Source organism: Tiliqua scincoides, chromosome 5 (assembly GCF_035046505.1).
Source record: "Tiliqua scincoides isolate rTilSci1 chromosome 5, rTilSci1.hap2, whole genome shotgun sequence".
NCBI lineage: Eukaryota > Metazoa > Chordata > Lepidosauria > Squamata > Scincidae > Tiliqua > Tiliqua scincoides.
This window is the reverse complement of record NC_089825.1, coordinates 11,525,491-11,537,697: the sequence shown is the minus strand read 5'-3', so window position 1 is coordinate 11,537,697 and position 12,207 is coordinate 11,525,491. Positions and strand designations below refer to the sequence as shown.

Below are 12,207 nucleotides of genomic sequence, written 5' to 3'. Positions count from 1 at the left end.
TTATGGGGTACAAGCCATGATGTGTATGCGCAACCTCCTGATTTTAGAAATGGGTTAAGTCAGAATGCCAGATGCAGGGGAGGGCACCTGGATGAGGTCTCTTGTTATCTGGTGTGCTCCCTGGGGCATTTGGTGGGCCGCTGTGAGATACAGGAAGCTGGACTAGATGGGCCTATGGCCTGATCCAGTGGGGCTGTTCTTATGTTCTTATCTCATGCTATTGTTGTAAAGACAACATCAAGACAGTTCAGGTGAAGCACTTTGCAAACTCAAAGTTATATACGTTTATTAGGTATTTGCACTAGAGTTTACCTGCTACCTTTCTTCCTTTTAATTGATTTGATTTATTGCTCACTGAAACCATCTTGGTTAACCGTTAACCGTGAAGGATATGCAAAGGCAAGATATAAAACATTACAGTAGAAACAAAAAAATCAAAGTAGGGGGTGTATATGGACATGATGATGTATGTCCTGGTTCTTCCTTTTTCTTTTCTTTTTTGCCAATTTTTCTGTATTTATGGACACTCCTAATCTCCTGGAGTTCTTGTACAAGTTCAACCACTAAAAGCTGCTGGGAGGTCCCTCTGCAAGCAGCCTTTATCAGTTTGAAAAATGCTGCTCCTAGACAGGCGTGTGCTGGACTTGAATGCAGGATCCATCTCCCTGACTAGGCAGCTAAAAACAAACATATGAAGTTCTCTTCTATATGCTTCCCTTATTATCTGTACCAGCCATTTTCAACCATGGTGCCATGGCACACTGGAGTGCCATGGATGGTCTGCAGGTGTACCATGGGATTTTGGGGGAGGATCATTTGTTAGTAGGGCCACTGGGAGATGCAAGCCCCTGCTGTCTGTGTGGTGTGTCTTGTCAATTGTCAAAAAACTGATGGTGCGTCTTGACAATTTCAGTGCCTTGTCAGTGTTCCATGAGATGAAAAAGGTTGAAAATTGCTGATCTATACTTTTTTTTCCCTATACCTTATAATATATTTGAAATATAGTGAAAATCCAGATGAGTACAATTATTACATTCATTTAAATGGAAACAATCTAACTCAGTGTTTCTCAAACTGTGGGTCAGGACCCAATAGGAGGGTCGCAAGTCCATTTCAGGAGGGTCCCCATTCATTTCAATATTTTATTTTTAATATATTAGACTTGATGCTCCCATGGTATGTGGCTGCATTTGGGGAAATGTTACAGACCTGTACTTTTAAAGCTACTATGTATATTCTTTTAACAATGATAGTAAATGGGACTTACTCCTTGGTAAGTGTGGGCAGGATTGCAGCCTAGGATTGTTAAAATGTTCCTGCTTGATGATTTCACTTCTGGTCATGACATCACTTCCAGTGTGTCCTGACAGATTCTCATTCTAAAAAGTGGGTCCCGGTGCTAAATGTGTGAGAACCGCTGATCTAACTTGTTCCAAAGTCACCCCACATTCAACCCCAAATCACCCCAGATGCCTAATACCCTAAGGAAAAAGTCAGGTGGCAAGATGAAATACAATTAACAGCAATTAGCAACAATTGTATCAATAAAGCAATGGTGTTAGCTGGAAAGAAGCTTTTCATAAATTTAATGTCTCCCCTGCATAACTTTTTTCAGCTTATCATGACCAACCACATTTTGAGCTCTTGCCTTAATTTCTTCTCTTGATGCACAGATCACATTCACTGAAGAGTGACAGAACTAAAGCAAGTGATACGTCTTCCAGCATGTTCAATGCGCTTTTGAATCTCAAGCTTTAGTTCCAAACTTTGAGCAACTCTCTTACGTTTCACCTGTTTTTTCCACTTTTCCTATGAATTATTTTTCATCTTCTTCTGTTCTCTAGGACCCATATTCACAATAAATTGCACAAATACAGCACAGAAACAGCTAGATGGAAATGTGTATGCATGTGCCTTGTAAGTCAGTACAAAACATGAGCAGGGGGATGCACTACCCACCAAGCAACACATTGCACAAAGCCGCTTCCTGGACCACATAACAGAAAATTTTAGTATGGAGAAAAAACATGTATAAGTGAAAATAAGTTGCATAAGTGAAAATCCGTACAGCAGATAACAGGGGAAGAGTGTACTGAGCTGAACCACTGGTCCACATAGCAGTACTGTCTGTGCCGGCTCTCCGGCGTTTCTAACCAGTGACATCACTAGGGTTTGCATCATCCAGTACAGGAGGTCAGCACCCCCATGATGAACCTCCTCCTCCTGGGCAGTGGGCATGATGATACACCATTGCCCCACCTGCTTTGGATTTTTGGCTATCACTTTTGAAAGAATAGAGATATTTCAGTGTGGTTTGTTTCACTGCATTCTTCATGAAATTACAGATCGAATGGTATATAATATGATGGTATTATTCAAAAATACCAGAATTAAAAAAATTTTGGCCAGTAGTGGTGTCGCCCCCCCTCCCCCAGGGGTGCGTCAACTGGTGCGGCCCACAGCACCCTAGCGACACCACTATTTCTAACACTATCTGGATAGGGTTTAAAAACCTTCCATTTGCAAAGTAAGTGCCCAGCCACTGAACTATGGCCTCTTCCCCAATGATGAGAACTCAGCTCATCTCTGGAATTCCTGAAAGTTTGGTTCAGCCTTGGGCACAGGTGCAATCTGCTTCTAAGTGGTTCATTACTTTTTGTTTGGTTGGGTTCTTTTTTTTTTCCTTTTTTGGAAAGAGAGTCAGGCTGAATTTGTTGAACAGAAATGCACAAAGGCACTAGGGACCGACGGTTGACTAGCTCTATAGACAAGCACAGCACCGACAACAGATGTTGTGTCAACTTTGCAGCGCAGGCCTGCCAATGGATTTGTTATTCCACAGTGGAGATGAGCAAGAATGCCAAACTTCCTGTGGTTTAAGCGATACAAAGCAGGCAGCATTCAAAATGTGCAGTCCACCTAATTCTATTCACTGCAGCACAAATCCATTACTGGGTGTGCTTTTAAACACACATTAGCATGCATACATGAGGGAGGAACCATCTTGTGTGCTGGGTCCCCACATAGTGGCCAGTGGCGCAGTGCAATGGTGCAGTGGGGAACGAACAGGGAGACAAGGGTGGAAGGTGCGACAATCTTACTTCTATTGTGGGGGGCTGGAGTAACAAAAGTAGAGAAGGGGATTCAAAATAAAGCAATTCAGTGTTCCTTATCCATTTGTTCACAGCTAGGTACCCTGCACATGCCCGATCTCATCTGATCTCGGAAGCTAAGCAGGGTCAGGCCTGGTTAGTACTTGGATGGGAGACCACCTGGGAATACCGGGTGCTGTAGGCTTATACCATAGTCTTTCGAGACTGAAGGTTGCCAACCAGGTACTAAACGTAAGCAGTTGCTGCAGAGAGCAGAAGAGGGGAGGAGAAAGGAAATCCTTGAAGGGGAAAGGGGAGTGCAATGGTGCAAGCACGGAGGCAGAGACAAAAGCAGGAGACACAAGACCTAAATGGGCACATTGTTTGTTCTTGCTCCTGGCTGAGGGGGCAGGTAGCCAGCTCAGGGTGCCAGCTGTGCCACTACCAGGCCTCCTTGATTGAGTCTAGTGATGGAGTTGGTGGGAACATCTGAGAATGGGAATCTTTATTTTGGTTTTGCTAACAACAGGCTTTTCCCAAGTTGGGATGCTCCTGGGAGGTGGCTGTTGCCACAAGGTCAAACTTTCTGTGCCAGCAAGGTGTATTTGCCCATGGAATTTTCTTTGGAGCAGCCAAGGCTCCATCCAAGCCAGACTGACTGGTCAAGGAGTTTTTACCCTGGTCAAAAATAGGACCTTCCTCTTAACCTGTGGAATGGAGGCCACTTGCCATCAGTCCTAAATCTTGTTACTGCCCTGGGCTTCAGGTACCCAGCTCTAGAGGCATATCTAATGGCCCAAGCGCTCAGGGCAATGACATCATGTGATGTCATGACATCACTTCTGCGTTCACCCAGAGGACATGGTGGCATTGGCAGCAGTTGCTTCATGATCAAACTGCCGCCCCCATGCCTTCTCCTGTGGGGGCTCTCCCATGAAAGTGCACCTCCTTCAAATGGGAACCTCCACAGGAGAAGGAACAGGGGTGGAGATCAGTTTGCGAAGCAGCTGCCATCAGCACCTCTTCCTTCTCTGTAGAACCCAGAAGTTATAGAGGAGGTACCAATGGTGGAAAAGGTACCAAAGGAAAAAATTGCACCCCGTGACCTTGCGCCCAGGGCTGGTGTCCCTCAGGCTCTGCCTTTGCTACACCTCTGCCCAGCACCATGTACATATGCATGTACCTGTACAACCTATGCATGTTTACTTGGAAGTAAGCCCCACTGTCTTCAACTGGGTTGACTCCCAGCTAAGTGTGCACAGGATTGCAGCCTGAGTGAACTAGAGTATTGGCAAGCATAACTTACCATAGATACTCGCCTCTAAGTCGATCTCACAGATAAGACGAGGGCAGGTTTTGAGCCCAAAATCATGGAATTTGCTATGACCCTCTGATAAGACAGGGGTTTAACTTAGGGAGGTGTCCGACTATAATTTTGTCTGATTTTACCAGAGGCCAGATTCTGAAAAATAACCTCCCAGTAATTGTTACCTAAGTACTGTACAGTCACTAATTTATTAAAAACACAGTATATATAAATAGTATGTATACATTTATACATACATGTATACATACATAGTATGTATACATACATACATACACTATTTTTAATACTGTTTTTGTTATACTATGTATACATAGTATAGCAAAAACAGTATTTAAAATAGTCTCTAATTTATTAAAAACTATGATCTATCTCATAGATCATAAGATACATTTTTATTCACTAATTTTTTAAATTGTTCTCTCAACAACCATTTGTAAACACTATCAGAGTAAGGCCACAATCCCATCCACACTTTCCTGGGAGTAAGCCTCATTGACTTTAATGGGACTTACTTCTGAGTAGACAAGCCTAGGATTGGGCTCTAAGTACACTGGAAACAGCATACCAGTAGAACCATTAATGAAATCCTCCTTTAAAATGCCTAGTGCCTTAAGCCAAAAGCTCTACATAGAACACACAACAGGGAGTGTGCAATTCAGTTCCCAGTAGAGAGACAAGCAACAAGGAGTGACTGAGCAAGTGCAGCTGCACATAGTTGCACCTGATTTACTTGGAAGTAGACCCTCTGTGGAGGAAGGGCAGCGCACTGGTGTGGAGGTCCTGGCAGGGGGATACTGCAGAAGCAAGCATGCTCTCCTAAAAGCTTACTACATAAGCAGCTGTTGCAAGTGCTTCCTAGCTCTTGCCAGCATGCAGCTAAGATCTCTGGCTAAAATACCTGTTGCTGCAGAATAATTCTACTTTAAATTCTACTCTCTGCTTTTCCTGTGTTTTACATCTTTGCAAGGTCTCCAGGACTCTTCCAGTGAAAAGGACACACACACAGGAAGATTGCTTCTCTCTCACACACACACAGATGCTTCCCACACACACACACACACACACACAAATGCAGGGACTTTTCCCCTCCAGTCCAACTTCATTGGTGAGGATAGGGGGAAATGAGGTTAGCAAGGAGGTTTGCAAAAAGTTTTGCAAAGGAGAGACTGAAGTGTGACTGTATACAGTAGGGGGAGAGGAAAGCAAGAGGAGCGAATAGACTAGGAGCCCAATCCTAGGCATGCCTACTCAGAAGCAAGTCCCTTAATAGTCAGTGGGGCTTACTTCCATGAAAGTGAGGCTAGGATTGTAGCCTTAACTGTTTTAAGTGCTCTCTCTCACACACACTCACACAAACCTTTCCTTTTATAAAAGTTAACTCTTCCTCTCCCCCCCCCAGTACAACTTCATCAGTGGTGAATGATTATGGGGAGAGGGGCTAGCAAGCCTCAGCTTAGCAACAGAGAGTTTAAAGTTTGGATTCAATAAGGGGGAGGGGGCAAAAACAAGAAGGAAAGAGGAGATGGACTTAACCCTTTCAATGGCTTGAGAAACAAAGGTACAGCCTTCTGCAGGCTGCCTCTCTCTCTCTCTCTCTCTCTCTCTTTAAAAAGATCACTCTCCCCCCTTCCCCACCCTGTCCAGCTTCATCTGTGGGGAGATGGGAAGGGGGTTAGCAAGTTGAGCTTTCCAATGGAGTGCTTGAAGTTTAAATGCAGTAGGAAGGGGGAACAAGAAGGAAAGAGGAGATGGACTCAGCTGTTTCAAATGACTGCTTCTCCCTTGCTCAGATGTCCCCTCCGACACACAGCTCATTGTCTCCTGCTCTGTCTTGGGTGCTGCTCCAAAGATGCCTCCGTGGGTGCTGGTGCTGAGCGAGGGGGGCTGCTGATGGCTGCGGTGGCAATTGCCCTGCCCTGCGCTTGGAGCTTCTGCAGCTGGGCAACAGCCTGAAGGAGCACATGGAACACACCTGCACCACAGGCAGCTGCGAACGCTCAGCAGCACCCCAGCCTGCACAGCCTCCTCTCAGCAGATCACTTGCTCCCTCCCTTCCACAATAGTGCTTGGCTGGCTCACTCACCTCCCCCCCCCCCACCCTCGCTGCTTGCCTGCCCCAGAGATAAGGTGGGGCAATGATTCAGGCTGCTTTTCTGGGAAGAAATTTTTTGCCTTATAGGTGAGTATCTACATCCCATCCATGAACTGTGCAACATGGCCAGAGAAGGCTTGAGAAGTGGGTGGTTTCCACAGAATGGAGCTGGATTAGAATCAAAAGGCACTAAAATTAAGACTCAAGATCAAGTTAGTTTGGCATCAAGGAATTGTAAGGTGCCATTCCAATATTTTAGGATAAATTAATAAACATGCTCTGTTTGAAAAGTGAGTCAGTAGGCTTCCTAGCCTCCAATCTGTGAGCAATGATCTTTGAAACAGGATGCTTAGGAAGGCCATCCTTTTATTCATTGACATAACTGATAAAGGAATTATGGGGTGACCCATTTGATCATGAATGGCTCATAAGGCTTGGAGGGTTTTCCATTTTAATTTCATTTTGGGTCACTATATTAAGACATGAATATCAGAGGGCAGTGAAGCAACTGTGAATAGCACCTTTAAGTGAATATTATTATACTTCATCCTAATTTTGTGCAAATGCCCATCTCAAACAGAACAATGCATGCAAGTGTTTTCCACCTACTGAACCAAGACAAGGCCAGAGGACTTGTGAGTCAAACCTGCTGCTTCACAACACAGCCTTTCATTTTTGTGGCAACCAGCCTGGGTTGAGGCAAGAGTTCAAGCTTTTAGAGTGCATTGCAAAATACAATATCTTTGCTGAAACTAAAAATATCCCTGCTGGAACAGATGAAGGTTCAACTCATACTGCTTTTGCGTTCCAACAATGGCCCGGCAGATGGTTCTCAAGGAATGAAAACAATAAACAAAGCCCCTCTGTTGATGCAAGAGTGGCATCCACAGGTATACAGTGTCAGAACACCGAAAACAAATTCTAGAGAGATGCTCCCCTTTCCTTTTGGAGTGTGAGAAAGTCCAAGAATTTAACTTGGGACCTATTACACCCAAAGGGAGTTACAGAGAAACCTGAAGGGCGCAAATCTACCACTGAGCCAGGCACAAACATAGATCCAGCACATGCCTCCAAAGTTTTATGGAAGTGCCCAGATTCATGAGTCATGCTTACAGCGGAGTACCTACTCCTCTACTTATGGATGTTTGAGTTATGGGCATTCAAGTGATTAACATTGGTCAGGGTGTCCAAAATTGTTCCCAGTCTGGGAGCAGAATCCCAGCCTCATAAGTTTTGACAAGGTCAGCAAAACGTATTTGTTCTCTACAGTATTTTTCTTCAATAGCCTGCGGTGGGGGCAGTCACAGCAAAGTAACCAAAGCTAAGCTGCTCAAAGCAATGGACCTGTTACTGTGCCAACGGCGATGCTGAACTCAGGGATTGCTGTCGGTGGAAGAGAAGGGGAGTCTGAAGGAAGTTGTTGGCAGGAAAAAGCTGAGATATCAAGAGGGCCAGCAGATTTCAAGGTAAGACCACAGAATATAGAGCACTTCACCTGCAGGTGTACTGTAAATATATATTTTTTTATATTTCACAAGAAGTTCACTACAAATAATTATGTTGGACTTATGTAAATACAAAACAAGTTCAGACCATCAGAATATCACATGTTCTTAAGTAAGGGTTCAGTTGACCCTTCTACTTGGACACATTTATCACCTAGGAGTGTCATAAGAACATAAGAAGAGCCCCACTGGATCAGGCCAAAGGCCCATCTAGCCCAGCTTCCTGTATCTCACAGTGGCCCATCAGATGCCTCAGGGGGCACACAGAAGACCACAAACCCGTTTCATACAGCAGGCTGAATAGCATTCATGTTGCCTGCTGAGGGCTGAACAATCAAATGGGCTACCCTTTCAGCAGAGCCGCTTCACAGCTCAGCAGCCGAGAGAAGCTGATAGTGGTGCTGGGAGAGCCCAAATATTCACAAGGGCTGAACAAAGAGCTTCCATAGGCCAGATCCAGCCTGTGGGCCTCACGTTTGGCAACATAATCTAGAATTTGTTAGCTTTATTAACAGTATTTATTATTAACAGTATTTATATACCGCTTTTCAACTAAAAGTTCACAAAGCGGTTTGCAGAGAAAAATCAAATAACTAAATGGCTCCCTGTCCCAAAAGGGCTCACAATCTAAAAAGATGCAAATGAATACCAGCAGACAGCCACTAGAACAGACAGTGCTGGGGTGAGGTGGGCCAGTTACTCTCCCCCTGCTAAAAAAAGGAGCACCCACTTGAAAAAGTGCCTCTTACCCAATTAGCAGGGGTCTTTACTTGTGCCTGCCATTCTTTTTGCAGATTCTCTCTCTCCTTCCTCTTGTTGTCTGACAAAATGAAGTATGGCAACCCAACAGCAGTTTATCACAGAATAAAAGAATTATTGAGTACTTTTCTGTAATGGCATTTCTAAGTAAGCAAAAACAACTGTCCAGATCTTTGGCTCATGTCTTTGGCTCATGTCCAGATCTTTGGCTCAAGCAGCATGACTGTTCCTCCTGGAGACCTTGATCCTAGGAACTTATTGCCACCATTAGCTTGGTACATACTGCATTTCTCTACTTGCAAAACAGAGCCCCTTAATATAGCAGCACTGTGAGGCTAACCATAGAAGAGGCCTGACTGTATAGGAAGAGACAGGAAAAAGTTGCATCACATTAGCCCAGTTTCATGACCTCCTGGGTTACACAGTACAAGTCTCACATTTATTTTCCTTGCAGGATTAACAGTGGGGCTGTATTGTACTTCTAAGCCTTCATCTGAGATTGGGTCCATTAAAAATCCTTTGTTTTCTGTGGATTGTGATAAGCCATGCTGCGAAGATGCAGATAACAGTTTGACAAAGTGAGATAAATTAAAATCAGATTAAAGCTTATTCTGTTTAATTCCATTTAACCTTATTTCACTTTTAAATAGTGAATGCACCTTCTCTGGCAATGTTACCTTCGCCTGCAAGAAATCCAAACTTTACACAATCTAGTTCATATTAAGATCGCTCCTGAGTGACGCCTGCCATCTCAAAGCAGCTCCTTGGTTTAACTTGGTAAAGCCTTGGTTTACCAAGGAGCTGCAAATGATGAAGCAGGAGGGTAAACTTAAGGGAGGGCATCAGGATGCAGGTCTCTTGTTATCTGCTGTGCTCCCTGGGGCATTTGGTGGGCCGCTGTGAGATACAGGAAGCTGGACTAGATGGGCCTATGGCCTGATCCAGTAGGGCTGTTCTTATGTTCTTAAACTTCTTGAGCGATTGCAGCGGAAGACTCATGATGGGTCTGACCGAACATAGGCCGTAGCTCACTTTCAGACCTATTCTGTGATGGTGATGGCAACAAAGCGTACTTTCTTTTTTGCCACCATCAGGTCTGTGAAGCGGAATTAATTGATGTTAATTAATTCCAGCGGAATTGATGTTGTGCGAGGTCTACTCCACCAGGCCCCTCTAGAAGATTGGGAGGAACACACAAGGGCCTGCCGTGACATGTTTGCAAGGTACTCTGTCGATAAAATAGTTCAAATCTGCCATGACTTGGATGCCATACTGGCAATGTCTGGTGATGTTCCCATAGTATCTGTCAGTCCAGATACTTTTCGGTTATTCTTTTCAGTTTGTGGAGCCTGACAATGTGGATAGGATCCTTTGGAGTGCAAGGCCGTCTGCTTGCTCACTGGATCCCTGCCCAGCATGGCTTAGATCTGCCTGGAAGGGCCAGCTGAGTGGACAGAGGATAGTAAATTTGTCTTTGAGGGAAGAGGTACTGCTGTTGGCACTAAAATGGGTGGTGATTTGCTCCCTCCTGAAAAAGCCCTCTTTGGATTCCACTGTGTTGAATAACACAGGCCAACACACATTTTGCTTCCTTAAACGTTACACCAATTCCTGGGTATATTTGGGGTGCCGATTCCAAAAATGGCATCCGTTTTGCCCTATCACGTCTAGTTTTGGAGATATAGTATAGCCTCTTTAGTGAATGGTTCAAGCAGCTTCCTCATGAGGAAGCCATGGTGTAGGCTTCCTCATGAGGAAGCTGCTTGAACCATTCACTAAAGAGGCTATACTATATCTCCAAAACTAGACATGATAGGGCAAAACGGATGCCATTTTTGGAATCAGCACCCCAAATTCATATTAAACCCACCATAAAGTTTGGGAAAAACTTTTCTGACCCTCAATTTTGTAGGCATGTGTAATTACTGGCCAGACTTGAACCTCCCATTTCTGGGCAAGGTGGTAGAGTGGGTGGTGCTGTCTCAGCTCCAGAGGATTCTGGATAAAGCAGATTATCAGTATCCCTTTCAGTTTGACTGCAGGCCGGGCTTTGAGACAGACACACTCTTTTTAGGGCATGGCTGCTGGCTATACATTGGTGCTTGGTTAACTATCACATATTTTAAGACCAATGGTTTGTTTTTTTAAGTTGCTGCTTGCTGCGTGTTGGCTTTTAACATTGTGTTCTGTATGTATTTTATTTCCTATATTTTAATCGGTTTCATACCTTATACATGTGTTTTTAATATTTTTTGTAAGTCACCTTGGGTGCCCTTAGGGGAGGAAGTCAGGATATAAATTGAATAAATAATTCACTTCCCCACCTACTGGAATTTCTTTTGTTTGCAAAAGCTCACCGAATTGCACAAAGTGGAATCTGAATATCAGTGACCTCTTGGCGATATAATCTCATTCAGTAATACGGATCACAGTCACAAACCCTGTGTAAAATTAGGGCCGAGTATATTTTTGACATATTTTGTTCAAATAAAAGCAGTATTCTGCAGCTTGTATAAACTAGGCAAATAAAGCAAATTTGAAGTTTTTTTTAAATCTTGTTCTGCATCATCACTGCATTATCATCAGGGAAGAGCAACAATCTATTTTGCTGGACATGTTTTGGTATCCCAGACTTCAGCATGCGTTCTCCACACACACTTCCAAGCTTATCTTCAGTCACTAAACCTAGGAATTTGCTGTTTAAAAGTGAGAGCACAGATTCTGCTCTGACCATACACGCAGAGCCTCGATTGCACTAGAGCTGGGATACTTGATGTTCATTGCTTAACCTGTAAAGCACTTCTTAGCTAGCCCCTTTCAGCACTAAAGGAATGCAGACACCCTTCAAAGGATTATTTTCTACGCTCAGGTTTGAGACTTTGCAACATGAGTTAGCTGACCATTTTCCCCATTGTGAGCTACCACTGAAATGCTACATGCAGTCTCTCCACAATATTTTCTGAAAATATCTATCAGCTGATGACATAACTGGAACTTTTTTACTGTGCACTTTTTACTTTTGCTTGTTGGTAGAACGCAGCCTGGCATTTGTAATGCATTCATGATCATATCTGCTTAATACATAGCATTTGTCTAACACTATTCAGTGCTCAAGTTTTTCACAGATCCATTTCGTTACATCCACTATCCACCTCTGGGTAGGTACGGTCACAGATATGTACCTTCAAATCAGTCCTAACGTGTAGGCATTGATGTGGTACAACCTTCGCACACCACATGCCGTACAGCCCTCACAAATCACAGAAATCATGTGGTATGTTCACCTGTATGAAAGCTCCCCATATGCAATGCTAGACTTGTGCCACGTGAGGAACTTCTATATCTGAAGGAGCACCAACTAACATACAAATCAACCTAAAGGCTACGTTCATCAATAAAGACCCTCCTCTGAGTTTTCCCACCATCTGAGGT

At 43.9% G+C, this 12,207-nt stretch overlaps 1 pseudogene; it reads left to right on the top strand.

Moving 5' to 3' along the window:
- Positions 1 to 3,179: 3,179 nt before the first annotated feature.
- Positions 3,180 to 3,297, top strand: LOC136654766 (5S ribosomal RNA; annotated as a pseudogene).
- Positions 3,298 to 12,207: the final 8,910 nt, after the last annotated feature.